Raw genomic sequence first — 24,116 nt, 5'->3', positions numbered from 1 at the left:
ATGATGAGCACTGAAGAAAGGCAGAATCAGGTTTTTCCCAGTGCTCTTGGGTTACAGGAACTGTGTGGGTGAAATAGGTGATGAGATTTGGGCTAATCGATTCCAAACTGAGTTTGATTTATGACAGGAGAGCAAGAAAATCGTTTCTGTCAAGACGACCCGTGACTGGAATTCATACAAGGGACACAACGCATGTCAGCATCTGATTATATGAGTTGATAAATCAAAAAAAGGAGTGAGAGGGTTTATTGCTTCTGGGGCAATTTGTTCATAAGCAGGATAATTATTGACTGAACAGGTTCAGGTGAAATGAACATTTTCTGCATTGTGTTACCTTGCAGTCAATTTTGAGTAACTATATTTCATTATGACTGTCAGCTTGGTAGTTAAAGAATAGGACTGGCTGCTCAGCGATCAGTTTGTTAAATATAGATAATACACTCCATTAGATTGGTCAGATGAGGCTGTTGGTATGACTGGCCTTGTGATCAATTACAGTATGTTTGGGAAAATATTGTAGAAGTGAAAGAGGAAACAGCAGCTTTCAAAATAAAATGGTCAAACAGGATTGTTGAAACCTTCCCAACCCGTTGTATAATAAAGCAATCTATTTAAGCATTGCATATTGGAGTGAACATGATAAAGTCATGACCAGTGCTTCATGTTTTCTGTTTTGTTGCATGGGCTGTGACTGGTAGAGGGAAGTCCCCTGCTCCCACCCCTCCCCATCTCAGTGTTGAGTGCTGCAGGCTTCAGAATACTATGTGTTTCATTGCGTAATGATGTGCTTGAAAATACAGACGAGACCTGGAGATTGTGCAAGGACTCCAAACCCCTGTTTACATGGGCCCCAAAATTATTTAGGCTTAGATGGCATGTGGACGGAGGAATAAACAGTGCTTGGCATTTCATTGCTGAGTTTGCTCAAAGGAACGGCGAGTCCCAGCCTCCTCAGTAAAGTGGGATCGAACAATGAGATAGAGATGTATCAGTCTGTTAGTTCGGTGAAGGCGTCAATCAGCTGAGTGAGTTTAAGTCCACACAACCTCAGGTCTAGCTTGTGGAACAAGTGCTCAAGTGTGGTGAGGGCAGTACCATGAGAAAGATCTGCTTGCAGCAGCTTCACAGGCACGCAGGTTCGGACAACACACAAAACATAAATTATATAAGAACTGAAAAGAAAGAAGAGTGTGAAAACCATACTTTAGGGGAAAAAATAACAGTCTGAGACAAGTGCACAATAATGCGAGAGGATCTGTCCTGCTGAGGCAGGGTCAGGGTTAGTAGCTGTTTCTGAACCTGGTGGTGTGGAACTTCAGGTTTCTACACCTCCTGCCTGATGGTAGCAGAAATAAGAGAGCATTGCCAAGATGGTGGGGATCCTCGATGGCACATGCCACCATCTTGAGTCAGTTTCCATGTAGATGCAGTCCATGGTGGGGAGGGCCGTGCCCATAATGGACAGGGTTGTTCCACTAACCTCCACAGGCATCTCATTACTGATCCAGGGGAGGTGCTGCTATGTGTGGGTGTCATTCACTGGATGAAATGAGAAAGCAACAGCACCACACTCAGAGGGGGATATAAAAGGTAACACTAAATGAAGAAGAAGGGTGAACTTCTTGATATTTCTGGGAAATTACCCATTCTCAAATAACGTATAGACTGGGCTGGACATTCAGCCTCCTGTTGCTCACTCCTTATGAACAGAAAGATAAGTTACAATTGTGAGCACTAAGTGGATATTACATCTTTGAGATGGTACATCAAGGTTCTGCAAGTTTCCCAAAATGCAGTCATGCTAATCACAAACAAGGGAGGATCTGCAGATGCTGGAAATCCAAAGCAACGCACACAAAATGCTGGAGGAACTCAGCAGGCCCCGCAGCATCAATGAAAAAAAAGTGCAGTCGATATTTCAGGCTGAGACCTTTCAGCACAACTGGAGAAGAAAGTGATAAGGACTCAGAGTTAGATGGTGGTGGGAGAGGAGGGAGAAACACAAGGTGATAGGTGAAACAAGGAGGGGGAAGGTGAAGTAAACAGTTGGAAAGTTGATTGGTGAAAGAGATACAGGGTTAGAGAAGATGGAATTCAATAGGAGGGGACGAAGGCCATGGAAGAAAGAAAAGGGAAGAGGAGCACTAGAGGGAGGCGATAGGCAGGCAAGTAGATGAGGTGAGAAAGGGGAAAAAGGGATGGGGAATGGTGAAGAGTGGTGGAGGGGGCATTACCGGAAGCTTGAGAAATCAATGTTCATGCCATCAGGTTGGAAGCTACCCAGACGGAATATAAGGTATTGCTCCTCCAACCACTGGGTGGCCACTGGGAGATCCAGATTTTGGTGAGACCCGATACAGATTGGGAGGCCACCCAGTGGCTACCCATTTTAATTCCACTTCCCATTCCCAATCTGACATGTCAGTCCATGGCCTTCTCTACTGTCGCGATGAGGCCACGCTCAGGTTGGAGGACTGACACCTTAAATTCCATCTGGATAGCTTCAAACCTGATGGCATGAGCATCGATTTCTCAAACTGCCAGTAATGTTCCCCCCCCCACCCGCCCCACCTTCACCATTCCCCATCCCCTTTTCCCTCTCAAACCTTATCTCGTTGCCTTCCTCCAGTGCTTCTCCTCCCTCTTCTTTCTTCCATGACGTTCTATCCTCTCCTATCAGATTTCTCCTTCTGCAGCCCTGTATCTCCTTCACCAGTCTACTTTACCCCCTCTCCCCCTTCCATTTCTCCTATCACCTTGTGTTTCTCTCTTCCCTCACCCCCACCTTCTCATGGACTCCTCGTCTATTTTCTCTCTAGTCCTGCTGAAGGGTCCAGACCGAAATATCGACTGTACTTTTTCTCCATAGATGCTGCCTGGCCTGCTGACTCCCTCCAGCATTTTGTGTATGTTGCAGTCATACTAATGCTGACTAATAAACCTTTGACCTCACTTTGATTAAACAGTTTCACAGATCTGTGCCCTGTGAACAGTGCAACCTCAAATGCAGGAGTATGTCTTTTCCAGAGGGTGAAGGTGAGGTCAAGGGTTAAAGGGCCAACTACATCACTCATTCTGGTGGTTGTTCTTATCTCACAAATATGACTTTTTTTTTATTATTTCAAGGGACTTTCATTGACATTATTGTTCCAATAGTCAACCTACAAAAGTATGTTGCCTTTATTGGGATATGGTACACCTGCACTGAAGGACACATTTGTCTGAAGTCAGCCCTCTCCCTTCCTACCCCGGTTTAAGTGTTGTTTGTGATCTCCCATCTAAGACCTTATGTGACAGGAGGCATTTGATGTCAAGGGAATTGCAAAGGAATGTTTGGTCTTCTCACGTGATTTTCATATGTTCTGTGCACCGCAGCGAATAAAAGGCCGGGTACTGCAGATTCTCATGAGCAGCCTGCACGGCAGGTGGACCCATTAGAGCATCATTATACCACGATGTCAAACAAAACTGGAAGAATGCCCACACGTGGCACTGCTTTGACGTGCATGTAACTTAAAAGAACAACTCCCACCCCGTTACCTTGGCATGTCCCATCACCTTCTTCTAGACACAGGTTTTCTACTTTTCCCATCCTTGTTCCCAACCTGCTCCCTAACCAGAAACTCACACCGCAGGTTGAACAAGAGGCTCTCCAGGCCCCGAGCTACATGTGAAAATAAAAACAAATTGCCAGTGCTGGTGATCTGAAATGAAACCGGCAAATGCGGGAAGTGGTCAGCAGGTCAGGCAGCTTCTGTAGAAAGAAAAACAAAGTCAAAGCTGCGGTAGAGCGTCTTTGATCTGAAACACTAACTGCTTCTTTTTCTAAAACTGCTGCTAGACTTCCTGAATGCTTTCAACACTTACTGCATTTTATTGTAGAGATTGGTTGTTTTGGTTTCAATTGGCAAAATGTCAATTTAGAAACATCCAGTAATTCACTTCCTCAGATTATTTTCTTGGGCAGGGAAAAATGTTGGGAGAATGGGAATATGAGAAGGAAGATGGACCACGATTGTATTAAAACATCTTTTATATGGACTTCAGTAACTTTTTGATCCTTTATTTTCTAAATTGCTGACCTTTTCTACGCCTCTTGCTGTATTGAGGACTTTATTTGTGAAGATGGAAGATCTTTATCAAGCTCTTTCAACATTTTCTTTAAGTCCTATTGATGGCCTTTCTCCCTTCAGCCCAGTTTATACAGAGTAAGAAGCAAGCTGAAGCAGAGTAAATAAAATGGTTCCACTCCACTTCACTTCCTCATTTGCAGAAGGAAGTAAACTGTAACAACAGTGTTTACAGGGAGGTGCAATTCTACCCTTCCTCACTAATCTGCACACAATTCCACCTGTCGTTATGTCGCTTGCCTTCTCTCTCTCTCTTGATTTTTTTCTTCTCATCATCTCTGTATTCTCTTTAAATTCCTGTCGCTAGATCCTTAAACTATATACTAGGCTTCTTTTTCATAACCTCTCTGTACATTGATGGAGATTTCCTCTCGACCTCTTCCAGAACAAGGACAACATTCTTGTCATTTAATGGTGAATAAAAGCAAAGCTGAGTCCATGAATAGAACTTCAGTGAAATTGGACAGAAATAAGAATTGGAGATGTGAGTCACCACATTGATTCACCAGGATGTTGCCTGCATTGAGGGGCTTGAGTTCTGGGAGAGATTGCCAATGATTGCCAATGGGGTCAGTTACATGTCCTAAGGGGGCATTAGGGGAAATAGAAGTCTTCGGGGGATGTTCAGGATTCTAGGCTGGGACAGTAAGTGCGCACCCTAACTTGAGGCACGAGACCTGACTGACTGTGTCAACTCACTGCCATCATCAACATCCTGTTTGTGTTAATATTTTATTTTAATTTAGCCCTGTTAGTAATGGATAAATTAGTACTCCACAATCTTTAAAGTTGGTAAAGCCTCAAATTCTAACTCTGCTAAGAAATAAAAACTATAGAAAATGTAGCAATACAATGTTACACACCTGGAATATAGTTTTATTCTGTTCCCATCAGATAAGCGAAACCCCACGTGTCTTATTTGTAATACTGTGTTGTCTAATGAAGCCATGAAACCATCAAGATTGCAGGAATACTTCTGTAAAAGGCACCCTGAAGAGGCCACTTATGGTATTACTCAGTTCCAGAAGATGAAAGAAGCATTTGAAAAGTGCTGCACACGTGAGTCATTTGCCAAGAAAGCTAAAAATGACCTAAACAGTGGTCTCATTGCTTCTTATAACATTTCCAAAATGATAGCAAAGTGTGGAAAAACTCATATATTTGGTCAAAAATGAATAATGCCTGCTATATCAAAGGTGCTCATCAGTGTTCTCAAAATGGATATCAGTATTTTAAAATCAGTTCTGAGTAATAACTCTGTAGCTTGTCGTATTGATGAAATGAGTGAGAACATTGAGCATCAACTATGCACAGAGCTACAAAAAATAGAATTTGGGACACAACTGGATGAGTTAACTGTGTGAGACAATGAGGCATTGCTAATGGCATTTGTACTATTTATTAAATATGGAAACGTTTATGAAGAGATTCTCTTGTAAAAATTTGAAAACAAATATCAATGGAGAATCAATCTACAATGAACTCAAAATGTATATTGAGGATAAAAGTATTCGATTTGGAACATGATTTCTTGTGCAACAGATGGAGCACCATATATGACAGGTCACCATGCTGGTTTAATGGTCTTTATGAAAAAAGAAATTCCAAGTCTGTTTGCAATCCATTGTGTAATTTATCATCAACATCTCGCAGCCAAAAACCTCAGCCAGTGGCTTTTTTTCAAGCATGACTCTTGTAATATCTGCTGTCAGCAAAATTAAAGATCATCCATTAAATAGCAGAATTTTGGCCATTTTTCTAAGATAACAATGAATAGTTTGAACACTAGCTTCTTCACAGTAAAATGTGTTGGCTGTCAAAAGGCTGCTCCTTAAAACGTTTCTTTGATTTTGTTTTTGACACTGTGGTTGAATTTTTGCTCAAAGCAGACGAGCTTGGGAATTGCAGGGTGAGAATTTAAATTTAATCCAGGCAAAGTGCAGGGTCCACTTTTATTGGAAAATTGGAAATATATTAGCAAAATATTGGGAGACGAACGTTCTCACAGTTTCCCTACATGCAAAGTATGGCACTCTCTTTCAAAGACAGTGATTTGCAAGTGTGCTTCTTCAGGCACTGAAGAAGGATTTTCAGAATCAATTCAAGGATATTGAACGATCTGGAAATTTGGGACTTGTATATAACCCATTTTTTTTCGCAAGCTGGAAGAACAGGAAGGGAGCTTGCAAAAAGAAATTGTCAACATTCAGAATGAAAAGCAACAATGCTTTTCCAAAACGTCAGCTTCTGTGGTATGTGGCTACACTGTCATACAAAGTTTCCTGGTGTTCGGAGAAGAGCCAAACTGCTGTTTGTTGCATTTCCATCTTACTACTTTGTTGAAGGAGGGTTCAGTGCAGTGAAGCACATACTCACAAAAATAGAAACCACTTGGGCATTGTTTCACATGGGGACTTCAGACTTTTGCTTTTTACCGGGTATTTCAACTCTTGCTAAAAACCACCAAGCTCAAGGATTACTTTGCTGCACAGCGCACAGTTACTGTGTTAGCTAGGTTTAAAAACAGATAAAAATTTAAAGCAGAATCATTTTTTTCATGTTAGCATCTGGTAGACATGTTTTTACATTACAGGTGGTAGCGGAAAGTATATTGTGCCTAAGACAGGGTTGGCAAGTATGAAAGCGCTTTAGATGATTGGGAAATGCTGGATTAGTCCAGAGTACCTGTTTCAGAGCTCTGTATCTCTAAATACCTGTTTCAGAGCTCTGTATCTCTACCTGTTTCAGAGCTCTGTATCTCTAAATACCTGTTTCAGAGCTCTGTATCTCTAAATACCTGTTTCAGAGCTCTGTATCTCTACCTGTTTCAGAGCTCTGTATCTCTAAATACCTGTTTCAGAGCTCTGTATCTCTAAATACCTGTTTCAGAGCTCTGTATCTCTACCTGTTTCAGAGCTCTGTATCTCTACCTGTTTCAGAGCTCTGTATCTCTAAATACCTGTTTCAGAGCTCTGTATCTCTAACTACCTGTTTCAGAGCTCTGTATCTCTAAATACCTGTTTCAGAGCTCTGTATCTCTATGCTTCTATCACAGTGGCAGATTGAAGGAGACACAAGCAATGAAATTCATTTCCTTTCTTGAGAAGTTATAAAATTTTGGGTATCATTTCAATTCCGTTGTTTTACTGATAGATGTTTACCCTGTGATTTTAGTCATTTTTAAAGAATCCTGAAGTTGAAGCAGCTGAAAGCTGTTTCAAGAAAAAAGCTTAACCTATGTTGCAAAAGTATCTGCTGTAATAACTGGAAAGTAAAATCTATAAATAAAATGAGATAGCTAAAACATTAATAATGCAGATAGGATTTTCAAATATAAGCCATGTAATAGCTTTATTGTTTGGGTGAGGGGAAGGAGAATTGTTAGTACACCCACTAAAATGTATGTTTTACAGTTCAAATTTCCCTTCCAGCTGATACAGCAGTTAGCCTTTATGTCACACGTTCGGTTAGTATCTTTCAAGTTGTTTTAAGAGGCTGATGGAGGGCCAAGAATTTGTAACCCCAGAGAGACCTTGTACACTATGTAGCTAAGGCAGAAACTCCCTATTTTTGTATTTCATTCCCTTAGAAATAAATGATCATCTTATTAACTTTCTGATTTGTTTGCAGTGTGTACAAACAAGCTTTTTGCAAAATTTGCACTGTTCCTTTTATAGTATCTTTGAGAATAGATTTAAATTTTTTCCTACGACAAATGTTAAGGGCATGTCTCTGTCTCCATTTTTGTGTAACTTCACTATTTTCCCATCTAATGGAGCCTTTCCTGAATCTGGGGAATTCTGTAAATTTAAAGCCATCTTATCCACTATCCCACTAGCCACTTCTATTAAGACCACTGAGATGAGGTCTATCAGGCAAGAGACAGAAACCTGTCAGCCCACAGATCCAAAAATTTGCCCAGTACCATTTTCCTTGTGATTTAAATTTTCCTGAGTTCCTCCTTCCCAGCTTTCAATTTACATCTATTTCTAGGTGGTTATTTACACCATCCAAACATTGGGACTCACAAGTTATTGTGCAACCGTCTCCCCATCACATTCAACAGCATCGGCGTTCAGTACTCCACTGCTGACCTCCTGGGAGACATCTTTAACTAGAAATTCAATTGGACCAAGCATGAAAATACTGTTCCTATAGTATATTAATATAGTATATAGGTCAGGGACAGGGTATTTATTGGAGGGTTTTTCATCACTTGACTATTTAAGCCCTTTTCCAACATCCACAAGCAATATATCAGGAATTGCATGGAATTCTTGGTCAATACAGGCCCAACAACACAGAAGAATCATGGCAACTTCCAAGGCAAAGCAGAATGATTGGCAATTCTTTTGCCTCTCTCCCCATACTATCAAACGATGAATGCAGTGTGCATCATCTGTAAAATGCAATGCATTTAGGCTATTTCAATAGCCCCTCTGATCATCACCATTGAGAAGGACATGGTATCACCACTCCTAGAAAGCGCTTTTTTTTTTACAAACCACACAAAATCTTAACCTACAAGTATATCGCCATTCTATAATTGTTATTTGGTTAAAATTATATAAGTACTCATGCAAAAACACTGAAATCTAAAGCACTTCCATAGTTCAAGGAGAAATATCTCCACTATCTTCTTAAGCATAGAAAGCATTGATCTTTCTGATGTCCTCATCTTATAAATGATTAGGTTTAAAATATAGTGTACATTATACAGAACAATTTAACACCTTTAGGGCACTTGGATTAGTCTTATTATGTTAAATAGAGCAGAGGAGTTCTAGTTATGTCAATCACCCTATGTAAAGGAATGCAAGAAATAGATGTACTGTTAGACAATTTTGCTCGTTTATTCCTGCTCCACCACTTATTAATATGATAGATGATGTTTTATTTCAGTACCCCGTATCTTTCACTTCCCTTAACATGCAAAAATATGATCTGTGCCTTTAATGGGGGTCTGTGATTCGGGCTCCCAGATCATCTTGGGTAGAGTATTACAAGCATTCACCAACCTCTGGTGAAGAAATTTCTACTTCGTTCTGGAGCTGGGGAGGGAATTGGACTAGAAGGGCTTGCACTCCATTATCTGCTCAATTTGCATTGGCTCCAACATTGAACAACCCATCCAGGATTACATATTTAGACTAATTTGTTGTGGTTCCAGAAGATTGTTGCCTATGGAACTTTATCCCAGAATGAATTGCTCCCTTAACAATAGGAAGGAAAGATAAATTATCTCATGGTTATAGGCTTACAGATACAGGAGATTTCTGGAGAGAATACTGTTTTACAGTTGATTGATATAAATGAAAATTTGCATTGATGATTCTATCCTTTTTAAAATAGATTCATTGTGAAGTGATTTTAAATTTGTCATGCACAATTGACACTTACTGCTCTTGCTTTGGAAAGAATTGCTGAGAGTTACAGTTGACACTATCCATTCAGATTAGAGAAAATTCAAGCTTCTGACAATGGCGTTATGCTTCATATCCTCAGCTTATTCAAAGTTAAATACATATGTATATAATTAATAGTAGCAAAGAAGTATTAGTATTTCCATCTGAAAATAATATAGCATGAGTTTCATGGTTGTAATTTATTGCACAGATAGTTAAGCAATAATCCTAAGTAATTTCTCCTGTAATCCACTAATGATTTGGAAGGAATTAGGTTTTCTGACTGTCTTTTCTTGCCTGATTACTCATCACTCATTTTATGCTGGATGCATAGAAATTCCCAGGATATTGCTTATCCTGTTTTGATACCATTCCTCTGGAATCTCTGTGAATCCTTTGAAACTACAGCAAGTAATAAGGACAAAATTTACAAAAATTAATGGGCTTTTTTATGTTTGAAGAGGAAATAGGATCAAGCATTTTTGTCCTTGTTTTATACTTGTAAACGTACATATGAAATGACCTGCATCCAATATCTGCAAATATTTCATAAGAGTTATGTTCTACACAAGTAATGAATGCTAACTTTCCTTAATATCATTGTTCTTGGGAGTCAAATAAGTGTGAATCCATGTTGCTAGCTGTGCATGACATTACGTCTAGCTATATTATCCTTTCAAATTATCAAAGCCCACCAAAATTTTGAAAATCATACTATCTTGGTCCCCAGATGGAGACGTAACGTAAAGATTTTTACTCCTCATGTATGTGAAGGATGTAAGAAATAAAGTCAATTCAATTCAATTATTCCAGAGATTTGTATAGCTGCCTTGGAATTCACAAGAATGTGCTCCAGCTTGTAATGACAGTCCATTATCAACTCAAAATATGGGCATTTAATCAGTGCATTACTATATCCACAGTAATACACAGGATGGCGGCTAGTTCTTCAGCAGTATTCGTAATGTGTTACTAAAGCAATTGAAAGCAGTAATCCCACTTCTTTCCCCAACTCTCATTTATAACATGGGAAGTATAATACGTTTGACATCCAGGAAGAATTTTTCAATATTATGCAAGGCATTTGCCTAGCACAGAAGATGGTTTGAGATGATATTTAAAACATGCATCAGGAGAAAACAGAATCAGTGCATGAAGAACAAATGTCCACCATCTCTCCTTCAGCATTTCCTGCCCTGTTTGTGAAGAGTCTGAAGATCCAATATTGACCTCAGCTGACACCTCAGAACACAGAATGGAAATCATCTTCAATCCCAAAGGTCTGCCTGTGCAGAAATAGATTTCAAAGGCATACAGGTTCTCCGAGATGGCTTCTTTCCCAGCATCCTTCACGGTGCTTGTGCTGGACATGATCAGATGGAGAATTTACTGCACTTGACGGGAAAGGAGTTTTCAAGAGTGGACTTTACCTAACTGTCAAGAATTATGGTTATTGGTGACTACTCAATACCAGCTCTGTTTTTTTGTGAACCCTCATGATATACAGAATATTATATAAAAAAAGATGACTTTCAGGAGCCTGAAGGTACATCTTCCAAACCATTAAGAAGGACCTTTCAGGAGGCTCTCATATAGAATGCTTTTGTATAATGTTCTATTGTCACCTTAGCAAATATTGCCTTTATACTCAGCACACCTTCACCATAATGCTTCTTTTGAGCTGCAGATAAATTTCCCAAAACCATGCAGGGATCCTCCATGGACCCATTGTAATGGAAGGCTATGGCATTCTCAGTTGTGCTACATATGCGATGATGCATAATAAATTACCTCTTTATTTTATTTTTACTGTGCCTCTGTTTCCTCAAGCTGTTGTTTATGAACTGCTCAGCAGATTTAATTTGTGCAATAAACTTTTCCTCACTGCACAATTAATATTTCAGTATTCTCCAAATCTGGAGATTGTATGACTGCTCTGCATTTTGTACAGTGGATTTTGTTGGTAAAGCATCTCTTGGTTCTTAACAGAAGCTTCACCGAAGAAAATTTGGCACACAACCACACTGAGAGATTTAGGACCGATGCCTAAAGGCTTCATCATATAATGAGGACAAATGCCTAAATGTTTCATTTTGAAAATTGGTGTAAAACTTAGGAGTAACCTGGGTTGGGGCTCATTTGTGCAATTGCCGTTCCTAGTTGGTCCCATACAGATTCCAAGGAAAAGTGTGAGTTTCGTGAATAATGTAAGTTAGCATTAAAGCATGCATGCTGCTTATTTTTCTGAAACTTGTAATTTCTTATGGGAGAGGGATTGTAATTCCTCAGTGGAAGATGTTAATTAGGATATTGACATTAATGGTGGCATCTGTTCCACAGGGACCATGGGATGGGATGGTAATGGTCAGAGTCCTCCAAGTATAGGAACGTGTACTCTACTCAGTGCTTCAGGGAGTTCCATATAATATCCATTCTTTTATAGATCAGAAATAGGTGTTTAACTTTACCAAATCATTGTTATTAGGAGTCTGTACCACTATAGTTGATGCAACTTCTTGACGTTTTGGAATATGATTGCAGTGTTAATGCTGGAAATTGAGGGATATAATCCATGTGCATGCAAATCAGCACTTTAAAACAGCATCATTGTCCACATTGGTAACGTTCCTGTGCCATGTTCTGTGTAATTTCTGCCTGATTCTTGTGAACATTGGATGAAGAGCTGATCATATGCTGCATTTCTCCTGTTGATGTTCATCTCCCTCATGAACAAGCCGCCTTTAACCAGCCACAGACATTGAACTTGATATTTGAAGAGGGGTATCAATTATTAAAGGTTGCAGTGCTAATGGCCTCAAGCTGATCCCTAAAGGCAATAAATTGCAATTTAAGGGAAGACTGGAGAAACCAGGTCTTTTCACACAGAGTTATAGAACTAGTGAGGAAAAATATGACCCAATATGTCAAAAATGAACAAGCTTTCTATGAATGTAGGGTATGGCAGAGGTGATAAATAGCCTGGAATAAGTTGTGAGTCGCTGGTATGACCAAATTGTAATTCCTACAAAGAAGAATTCACTTCTTTCCTTCTAGGTTTCTCATTCCGGCACTGTTAATGTTCAATAAGGATTTTAAGGTGCAGGTATAATTGGTTGTGTGATCAGTAATTCAACATGATGCCATGATCATATACAATAATTAAATAGAAACTCTGTCAGTAAAACTATTAAATTATGCAGCTTGGTAGTTTAGATAATGGCAACTGGTGAGAAGGAACAGCTTTCTTCTCCCTTGGGGCTACTTGCCCTTCAGAATGAATTTGCAGTCTTTTTCTAAAGCCAAAAATCTTTCAGAAACTAGATTTAAGGGCAACCCAGGCCCTATCTGATTTCTAATCTCATCAAACTGCTTGCTTTCAGTCCACTGTGTTCAAAGCAGAAAAGAATCTACAGTGTGTTCCGTCACCATGGTGAAGGTAATAAACCTCCAGATTATCAAAGATTCCTTAGGTCAGGGGGTCCTGCTTTTCATGACTGACCAATTAACTTCTTTTCAGCATTCATTGATGGTAAAATTCTGAAGATTCAAGCAAAACACACAATCCATGGATTGAGGAACCTGTTTAATTTGAGATTATAATTTGTATAATACTTCTCAGGCTTCACCAAACTGATGTTAATGGAGTAGTCATAATACCTTAACAAGTACTTTCAGTGGTATACTATGATTATGACTGGTGTAGATGAATTTACAAGTTAGGCTTTCACATTTCTACTGATTGTTGTCAAATTAGCAAATTGTAATTAATTTGTTTGAATATTTATTTATATATCCTTTGAAGAAAATCCTACTGGGCTTCAGATGAATTAAGTCCAGCAATATGGACATACTAAGGACATTATTCAAAATGAGCTTTATTTTTTTTAATCCTTTTTAACCTCTGACCTTCCTTCAGAAAAGGAAATTTGCATCAACAATTTGTTGAGGTGATTTTTCAGTTCTCTTTTGTTCGTGTGGAAAGTGGGAAAAAAATTACATAATCCAATTTCAAAGAAAATTCAAATGTTAATGAAAATAGGGAACCTTATACTGTATGAGCGGAATGAGCCCATGATTTTCATTCCTGGTCCTCTTCGCTTTTGATAAACTCTCAATGGAGCCTACACAAAGACCCCACTTCCATAGTTTTCACTGACATGCCCCCATCCACCAACAGTGGCTAAACACATACAGTACTGTAGAAGCAGGTTTTCAGAAAGAGTTAAGGGGATTTGCTTGTTAGGTCCTTGTTCATCATTGGGAATTCAATTCTTATTTGGTCCCCAATAAGAAATACCTATTCACAGGGCATTCCCTCAATGCGCCACTCCCCCAGTTAAGTTTAAGACCCCACCCAAACCTATCTTCATTAGTCTTATCAACCTGATAATCTGTCGGCACAGATCCACAACAATTCCACTTTTACTTTCAATCCTACCCACCAATTACTGATCTCAACCCCAGTCTGCTAATCTGAACCCTCACTGATCCCTAACTGCAGACCCTAACCTGGCCCACCTGCTCACTGTTTGGCCCTCATTCCAGGCCGTGGCATAGTCTGCCTTCTGTGTTACTAAACTCTCCAGCGGCAGGTCCTCGAATGAAGCACCTCATGGCTGGCCACTAAATGCCCACCTGATGCAGGAGCTGACCAGTTTCAGAGCAGTTGTCTAAGACACACTGACTTGGGAATTCATCTTCATGTTTATCACTGCACTGAGGTGATTTTACAAGAAGTGTTTCAGACACGGATCCTCCACATGGGGATAGTATGAGGTGCATAACATTCCCTTTTAACTGACGTACACGTTTATCTGTGCACTGTGGAGCATGCAAAAGGAGGGGCAGGGCTGAATCTGGGGTTGGGATTCTTGGTGGGGAGGGAGAGCTGGTAATTCAGTGGCTGAAGCTGTAGATGAATGGAGATTGGTCATGAAATCAAAGCTGCTCATTGGCTGAGAGAGCATCGTTATGGTGGAGTTGCAGAGAAAGCTTCTGGTTCGCCTATCTAAAGGGAACAAGTGATTTTAATAAATATTGAAGAGGATCTTACTGCGACAGTTTCCATTCATTAAGACATACTATGGAAATCCACTTCTAACTAGCAATATAAAAGCATGTTTGCTCCTGGAAAGCCCAACGAAAGGCACTCCTGGGAACAAATTTCCCAGCCAACGGTCCAAACTCTTCTCCTTGGGGAACTACATAGACCTATCATTGTTTGACACGGAAATAACCTCAGTGGTGCAAAGCTGATCCTTGACTACAAAGTTTGATTGAATTTCCAGAGTGATGCAATGCGAACCAGAACTGGTCAGCTCAAGGGAAGGGAAAAAAAAATCAGTTTCAGATGTATAACAATGGGAAAAGCAACTGGGCAACAACGCTGGAAGTTTAGGCCAGTATCAGTGAGGTAATATTGATTGATTTTCTTGCAAAAAAGGCAAAACAGGGTTTTTATGCATTTTTAATTTACTTTGGAGCTGTGAGTTGAGCCAAGATGTTTCATCGCATGATTGTTTGTTATTCAGTCTGTGGGATTTGACCTGATTCTATGTTTAGATGCTGCTTTATTCTCTCAGACTTTGCCGGTTCTGACATGGAAATTATTTAGAAATTCCTTATTTTTAGCATTGCTTGGTGATTTTGATGGTCCGTGGGGGTGGTTGGCAGTGCTTCATAAATCAGTGCATTCAGCATTTTAGTGCTAGAATTCTAGATGTTACAAAGGATTCGTGTGTGACAGAACTGCAGTGAAGTATTGACATTTTAAAAAGTCTGATTGTATCCATTGGGGGGGGAAATGTTAGTTGGAATTTAATCTCTGATGGAAACGTATGTGGTGGTTGAAGAATGAGGACAGACTTAAGACCAGTGGCAATGTGTGCTGCCGTCTTGCAGAAGGTACTGACACTTGCTATCAGAAATGTCACATGCACAATGATCACTAAGGGTACTGTTAACTCAAGCATCCAGCAAGAAGTCAGCAGTCTGGAATTTCTTCTAATGGGATAGCTTATGCCAGAGTTTTCTGTGATAGGCTTAAATAGAAGTAGGCTGTTTATATCCAGTTTTTCAACAGTCACTTTACCAGCCTTCATTCAGATACAGGTTTGGACAATTCACACAAAAACCTCTGAGAGTGGGAGTAGAAGAATGTACGTAAGTTAAATTAAAAGGAATTTAATAATGATTTCAAACAGGACAGTAGATCTGCAAGCCCTTGAAAAACTTATTAGCAGCCTCTTCAATATGGGCAAAGAGATGGAAATAGCAGGAATGTAGGAAAAGGGAAAGATGTAAGCAAACATTTTAAATATTTGCTGTATATAGAGAGTTCTCTCATGATCTACTTTGTTTGAGCAATCCAATTTCATTTTAACTCATTTTGGTGATCTGGGCAATGCTATCAAAGCCAGTATATGTTGCCCTTAAGATAATGATGGTGAGCAGCTTTCTTGAACCACTTCAGTCCTTCCAGTGAGGTTGATCATGTAGTGGTTCCAAGTAGGATGCATGAGGAGTTAGGGTTGAATGACACAGAAGGAGCAACGATCTATTTCCAAGTCAGGATGGTGCACAGCTTGGAGGAAACCTATCCTGCCGTCCTTGACCTTCTTGGTGCCAGAGATTGGAGACGGGCTACCCTCCGAGTAAGTGCAATGCCTTTTATAGATTGTGCACACGACAGCCATCATACGTTGTTGCTGATGGGATGAAGGTTTCAGGTCTTAGATGCTACTTTGTCCAGAATGACATTGAGCTTCATAAGAATTGGTGGCGATGCGCTTATGCAGGTAGGGGATAGAATTCTATCATGGCCCTAATCTGCCACGTAGATGATGAAAAGAGCTAAGGTATCAGGAGGTGAGTCACTTGACGTGGGAAGCTGCGCCTTGAAGCTGTTCTTGTAGACACAATATTTAGTGACAGTACTAGGTGAATTTCTGGTCAATGGTGAGCCCCAGGTAGGGCGGGGTGGGGATTGCGAATGATAATGATCTTTCCTTTGAATGTTGAGTTAGTTGGTTAAACTTGGAGATAGTCTTTGCCTGACACGAATATTCCTTGCTCCTTATCAACGCAAGCTTTAATGTCATTTGGTGTTTCTGCATTCAGGTATGAAACTGCTTCAGTTCATGAGGACTTGCAAAAGGAAGAGAACATTCTGCTGCAGGCAGAGAACAAGTCCACATCTACCCTTGTGATTCAGAGTGGTTGGGTCTGGAAACCACCATGAGGCAGTTGTGTCCTGTGACTAGAGGGAGTGAGGTCCAGCAATCACAACCTTTTCCTTTGGTGTAATGTATGACTGTATCCACCTCTTCTTTCTGATGCTCAATGAGTTCAGTTCCAGCAGGGTTCCTCGATGCCACACTCCAACAGGTGTTGCCTTGACTCCAGTCATTTTCACCTGAACTCGGGAATCCACTCCTTTGAACCACGTTTGGAGCCAAGGCAGTGAGGACGTTTGGAGCCTAGTGGTTCGTCTAGAACATAAATGAATATCTATCTATTTAGTTATTTATTGAGATATGGCGTGGAATAGGCCTCTCCAGTTCTTTCAGCCACACGGCCCACCAATCCCCCGAATTAAACCGAGCTTAATCACAGGACAAGTTACAATGACCAATTAACTTACCAACTGGTATGCCCTTGGACTGTGGGAGGAAACCAGAGCACCTGGAGCAAACCCATGCAAGTCAAGGAAGGAACGTACAAACTTGTTACAGTTAGTGGCAGGACTTGAACCCGGGTCGTCTGTACTGTAAAGTGTTGCGCAAACCACTACACTACAGCCCATGCTGTAGGTAAGCGGGCAAAAGAATCAAAGTAAAGCTGATGAGCATTTGAGAAAGAACAGGAGGACTTGAATTACAAAGACAGGCAGGATAGGCTGAGACTTTTTTACCTGGAAATGTACAGAGATTCATAAAATCATGAAGTGCACAGAGACAGTAATAGCCCCAGTCTTTTTTCTCAGGGTAGTGGTCTAAAACTGGAGGACGTAGGTGTCAGGTGAGAGGGGAAAGATTTGAAAGAGACCTGAAGGGCAACTTTTCAGACAGGGTGGTAGGTACAAGAAATGAACTGCCAGAGGAAGTCGTTGATGCGGGTGCAATCACAATGTTTAAGTGACACTTCAAAAGGTATGTGGATAGGAAAGGTCTGGAGGGATGTGGGCTAAACAGGCAAATGAGACTTGATGAAACAGACAACTGGTTTGGATGAGTTGTGGGGAAGGGCTTGTTTCATGCTGAATAAATCTATGACTCCAGTAAGTTGCAGGGTTTTGGAGTAATGGGAGAGAGGGAATGGGGACTAATGGGATAGCTCTGCTGGTGGCCAGCATTAGATTAATGGGTTGAGTGGCTTCTTTCCATGTCATAATAAATAAGGAAGCTAACCCCTATGCCATCACCATCCCCAAATGAACTATAAAGACTTTTGTTTCTCTAATCTGCCTGTTCCAGTTATTTTGCCAATTGATACCACTCACTTTATCAAAAGCGCTTTATAATTTTTGGAAAAAAAGCTCCATCGGATGCACATAGCTCTCTTTGTTTTTATGGAACTGGTCTGTGTACTTGATGCACCTCCTCAAAATAGTTTTCTATCCCTCGTAAATGTTCACATGAACCTCTGCGCACATGGATTTAATGTTCTGTGCAGAATTGCACACAACACTGTGTCTGTGGCCTAAAAAAATATGTACCGATTCACCACAGCATTTTAAAATGTTTTTGTTACCACCCTCTGATTTTTGAACGTTACTGCTCATTTCATGTGAATGTGTCTATCTGAAGTCGCCATTACAACTGGTAGAACTGAATGAGGATTGCGATGCAGAGAGACGGCAAGTGAGAGACAAGAAGGGGGAGTCAGTGCAGCGTGTATCAGAAATCTTTGCAGCGCACCCACGGCGTGATAAGACAGCTGGTGTAAAATCAACTGTGCTCCTGCAGACAATAGACCCATAGACAGAATTAGTATTTCATCATTCTAGGAGTAGAAATGTTCGGAATTAATGGTGGAATTACTTGTCATATCTCAGCAGGTGTGGAGAAAAAGAGTTAAAGACTTACCGTACTTAAATACCAGAAAAATAAGCTGAAGATCAACCTTTAATGGCTTTTGAGGGAATGATTGGCATTGGCTTGTTACTTTCTTACCTGAAAACACTTCAATTTTATCACAAGGCTTTGAATCTTAATTAAATGGTGAACAAAGCTGAAGAAATTTCTGATGGGTTGGCTGACGCTATCAAGCATTAACGATAAACTGCAAATAGCTGTATCTATCTTGTTTTGTTTCCAGTTCCTGCTTGTATAAAGAAGTGATCTGATGCAGCTGCACACGGATTTACATAATACATATCAATTCAGAGCTTCCATCGTTGTATAGTTTTGTGTTAGTGCATCTTCTACAATGCCATTTTGAGGTTTTTCTTTCCAGATATAGCCACACATATTTGTGTGCCAGATTCAATAATATATCAAAGGCAGAGTTGGGGAATAAAAATGTTTCTTTGTGAGGTCAGTGAGAAACAAAGGCCTAAACCAATAAAACGGCTCTACTGAAAACTCATTTTTGATGTTGTATTCACTAAACAACCATTTGGCATCTTAAAAATTTGAATCTTACTTCTCATTCCCGATACTTCCCTGCTTTGATTAGAGCAATTCAGTTTCAAGTTAGCTACCCAGAGATTTTTCAAAAAGTAGTCCGGCACCATATAGAAAAAATATGTATTAACTCTTTTTTTCTAGTTATTTTATAAACTGAGGCAATTATTAAGATTTTTGGTGTTTTAAACCGTTAAAATCATCATGGTTGTGTCCACAAGCTGGTTGTCATTTTTTTTTTCACAATGTGCAATATGCCTGACAAAACAGACCTGAAAAGAGCTTCAGCTGGCACCAGTCTATATCTGGGAAGTTCCTTTCACTCCTCCAGATGAGCCCTACTCTCCCTATTTATGTCAATCACCAAATTTTTGCCACTTATTGAACCCTCTCAACTCAAAGGTTTGAACATATGTAGGAAACACATAATTAATTCCTGATAGCTTTTACAATCACGCTTCCTACGCTAATTAATACTACTTCTCTATGCACCTACTGTACACTTAGGCAATCGCCAACTTTTCTCTATTACTGCTTTAGACCGTTATCTTCTTAAATTTATCTCCTTCAGCATTCTCCCTCCCGCGCCCTCACCTCCATGAAGAGCTCGCAGACACATTCAGGAAAATTGACAGCGTCTATTCACCCACCGTTACTGCTGTTTCCCTTTTGGTCCTTGCCAACTGCATCGAACTCCTCCTTCTTCAGCCTTTTCTTTCAGTTAATCCTGATGAAGGGTCTCGGCCCGAAACGTCGACTGTACTTCTTCCTATAGATACTGCCTGGCCTGCTGTGTTCCACCAGCATTTTGTGTGTGTTGCTTGAGTTTCCAGCTTCTGCAGATTTCCTCGTGTCTGCTACTAGACTTATTCTATCTTCTCATGTTTGAATATAAAACCCTCATAACTTCTTTCATATCTCTGCAAACTCCTGTTATTCCATTGGTCTCTTGGGCTGCAGGTCCTGTTTAGGACCTTAACAATGATGAACCTATGGTTACCTGTTAAGTATGAAATTACATCACATGCTTCCTAAAACCTATTTTATTGCCCATCCTATAAACAACCCTCATATTATCTCCTTTCACTTTCTATTTTGTTATGATTATATCTCCTTGTAAGATCTTGGGATATTTTCCTTCAAGCAAAGTATAAAAGCACCTTAATTTATTTTGTTCAAGATCATTTGTTTCTGGTATGCTTTCTCATTCGATGGAAAGGGAAATTAAATTTTTTTAAAAACCAGCATTAGAAATGAAAGTTGAAAACTAAAGTGGTGAGAGCACTTTTCCAAATGTTTAAGTGGTCTGCAGCAGTATGTGGAAATTGTGTCGAAGAGACTGACTAGTTTGTGAAATGCCCTAAAGAAAACTCACCTGTATAGGCAAAAAAGCAATTTACTTCTGACCATAGTTCAATCACAAGCAAACAAAAATCTGCAGATGCTGGAAATCCAAGCAACACACACAAAATGCTGGAGGAACTCAGCAGGCTGGGCAGCATCTATGGAAAAGAGAGTAGTTAACATTTTGGGCTGAGAACCTTCATCAGATGCTCCCTATCTTGCTGAGTTCCTCCAGCATTTTGTAAGGGTTGGTTGTGACTACAGTTGTTTGGATTTTGTATCTAGAATTATAGTGATTAATTGTTCTACTCTTTCGGACATTGAGCCACAATCCCATTAATTGAGACAAGGAGGAAAGTTAAAAAAAATTGTTTTTTAAATCCTCTACTCTTTCGTAACCAGGCAGTAGAGGTGTTATAGTTCCCTTTTATCGGGATTGGTCGGGAAGTAAGAGTTATCAGCTAGCTCTGGAACACAATGTGTGGCCCTGCTCCGAAGGGAAATACTGTGTAGTAATTTCCAATCTGTCAGGTATACTTTTGCTTGACCTTGTGAATGAAATGTGCCCTTGGGGTCTCCATAATGACAAATACAGACTGTCTACACTGTGTATATAAACAGTGGCATTCAACTCTGGAGCAGTTTCAGAATTGGAAAAGCAAAGAAGTGTTATGCTGAGGTAGTTTTATTGTTCGTTCAATTCAATTGATGGAAAATTTTCAAGAGATTAACCCTTTGGGGATGATAAATTGACATGAGTCACAATCTTCCTAAGCTCTCAATAACAGAGAAAATAAAAGGGCCAAACTACAAAAATACAATAATTATATCTTCCTGTGAATCAGTTCCCTAAGGGATCATCAATTATTCCCTAATTTACCAGAAATGAATTCTGAACAATACAACTGTTCTTCCCTGTTTCCAGGTCCAATTTGTTATTGTGATGCTTAATATGAGGTATTTGATGACAGTAGTTTTTTTATGCCACCACTATACTTTCCTGCAGAGCACTGAGCTTCACTGTGGGGAAAAAAATAGACAAATTTTACAGAGAACATAATGGATTGGGCTTTGCCAAAATAATAGTAGTAGTTAACTTTGTGCTGATCCAAATGTGTAAGTTTGGTAGTGACTGCACATTATCTTGTTAAACACAAGCATTAGGAAGTCACTGAGTAAGTTTCCAACTCTTCCAGCAGCTGCCTGATAACAGTACATTTGCGAGACTTGCTTTTGAAACATGTGAAGGTATTGGATTTACCAGCTGCACAATCGGGACAACAGGAGAAGTCCAGGTTTATCCCTTCAGGACAAGTACAGTCAGAATCTTAATTACTCCCACACAACCTGCGGTCTCTCATTACTTAACATTTCAGTTATTGACAGAGATTTTAAAACTATTGTTCTCTCATTTTTTCTCTCTCTCTCTTTCTCTCAATTCAATATTTCCTTCACTCCTTGTTTCACTCTCTACAATTTAATTGCCAGTCCTGGATTAGACAGTGAGTTGGTTATCAACTATTTTTGATCCACCTTTTTAAGGATCTGTATGGTTACTTGGCCGGATTGCACAGGTCCCAGATCTGCTCAGTGAGATCACTGCTTTGCTGATAGAAACGTCCATGGCTAAAGCCCAGAAGATATCCCTGGTCAGGTGCAAGTTTAACAATTACTGCTGCTGAACACAAAATCTGGCCTATTAAACTTGCATCTATTGAAGCAGATTTTTAAGGTACATTATGATATTTTTTTAAAACAAGGTATTTCAAAGAAGAGAAAATCTGCTGGTTCTGATGAAGGGTTTCGGCCTGAAACATTGACTGCACTCTTTTCCACAGATGCTGCCTAGCCTGCTGAGTTCCACCAGCATTTTGTAAAATGTGATATTAGGTGACTGAAAAGGAAAGTTGGTAGATCTGGGGGCTTGGGAAGGGGTGAGGGGTGAGTTAAATGGAAAAAGAAGGCATGAGAGCAACATGGTGATGTGGAAGAGTGAAGGAGCAAGGAGAGATGAGAGTATGTGAAGAGTGCAAAAGGGAGAAAGAAGAAAAAAGAGGAAACATGAGGAAAAATGATGGAAATATGGAAGTAGAAGTGGGTTCCTGGTGGTTTATAATTAACATGAAAGCCTTTTCTTATTGGTGCTCTTCTGAATCTGCCTGGGGTGAACGATACACCAGCGGCTTTTATACTATTACCAGTTAAAACTGCATTCATCCCCATTTCACTGAGAACATAACTTGCAAATAGAATGCAGGTTCTTGTCAGGTTTCAGCAGCTCAGTGAATTAGCGTAATATTCAGAACAGGTGTTTTTTTTTGTATTCTCCCACAGTTTCTATGGTTACATTTAAAATTATCACTGTTGTGTGAGTAATGAATTTAAATCTATATGGTTTCTTATGATCTTAGCCAAAAGTTTTTCAATGATGCACAAAGGTTTTTTTTAGAACGCTCTGCGTTGGCTGTGACACAGGGTTTAGATTATACTGCTGTTCCATAAGGTGGTGGGAGTCTGTTTCAGTTATCTTGGCAATTTTTTTTTCATAAATCCATCCTGTATTGATGTGTGCAGCTCTGCATGTTATAGGAGCCATCCAATATATCCCATGAAACCTGTTTTACTGCTTCAAATCAATATTTAACCTGATGCAAGTGTAGAGTTATTTTTTAACAGGTGCTTTAAAACTTCTTCGACAGGATGCCAACATGATTATCAGAAACAACCTGTATTTGTAATAGTAATTCTACACATCTAAGACTGTTGAGAATGTCTACAAACGAATAACTGACATCCTGATAAGGTCAATTGTTCATTGGTAGATATTCTCAACAGTTTCCAAGCCCGTCTACATAACTTACACTGGGAGCACTCTTTACTTAAAAAAAAAGGGTGTAGTCCATTTAGGATCTGGATAAGAAAGTTCTTCACAGAGGCAGATGTTCACTCAAACCAAAGATGAATAGATATTATCTTTTGGGTTAGGACAGTGCTGGAAAATGACACCAAAGTAGAATTTTAGCCGTGATCTTGATGAATGGCACTGTTGGCTTGAAGGGTTTGATTGCTTATATCAGCTTGTATACTTTACGGGTCTTGTGGTCTTGCCTGAGCCCCGGAGGAATGAGTGGAGTTCTAACAGAGGATCAGGAAGCTTCCCAGAGAAGATGCACATTCAACGTTTCAGGAAGAGCTTCTTACTTTCTGCTATCAGATTTCTCAATGGACAATCAGAAAAGTGAGGACCAGCTTTCTTCATTGAACATCTGGATAACCTAACCTGTATATTTTATATTTTACCATATTCCATTAAGATCATACTTAGTTTATCCTACATCTGATGTTACTGCATGAATTGTTCTCGGAGATTCTTGGTTGTTCTGAATTTTATTCCTGTTTCAGAGATTCAAGCTGATCTTTGTTTTCAAATTGGTAAACATGTCAGCAGCTAACCAAGCTTCCCAAATTAAGGAGATGTAATCATCCTTAGTTAAACAGCCATTTGTAATGATGAACCCAGATGTTATGAAAAGTCCAACAATCCTGATTTGTGTCAGTTTCCTTACCAGCATGGTTTGTATAGCTCTTGTGGAGATTCTATCTATCCATAA

At 39.8% G+C, this 24,116-nt stretch overlaps 1 protein-coding gene across 2 annotated transcripts in view; it reads left to right on the top strand.

Moving 5' to 3' along the window:
- The window catches only part of cdc42se2 (CDC42 small effector 2), a 129,847-nt gene that overhangs the window by 21,392 nt on the left and 84,339 nt on the right, over nucleotides 1-24,116 (top strand). The gene's annotated exons all lie outside the window — the stretch shown is intronic.

This window comes from Hypanus sabinus, chromosome 5 (assembly GCF_030144855.1).
Source record: "Hypanus sabinus isolate sHypSab1 chromosome 5, sHypSab1.hap1, whole genome shotgun sequence".
Lineage (NCBI taxonomy): Eukaryota > Metazoa > Chordata > Chondrichthyes > Myliobatiformes > Dasyatidae > Hypanus > Hypanus sabinus.
The sequence above is the reverse complement of the archived record's forward strand: the minus strand, read 5'-3'. Positions and strand labels throughout refer to the sequence as shown.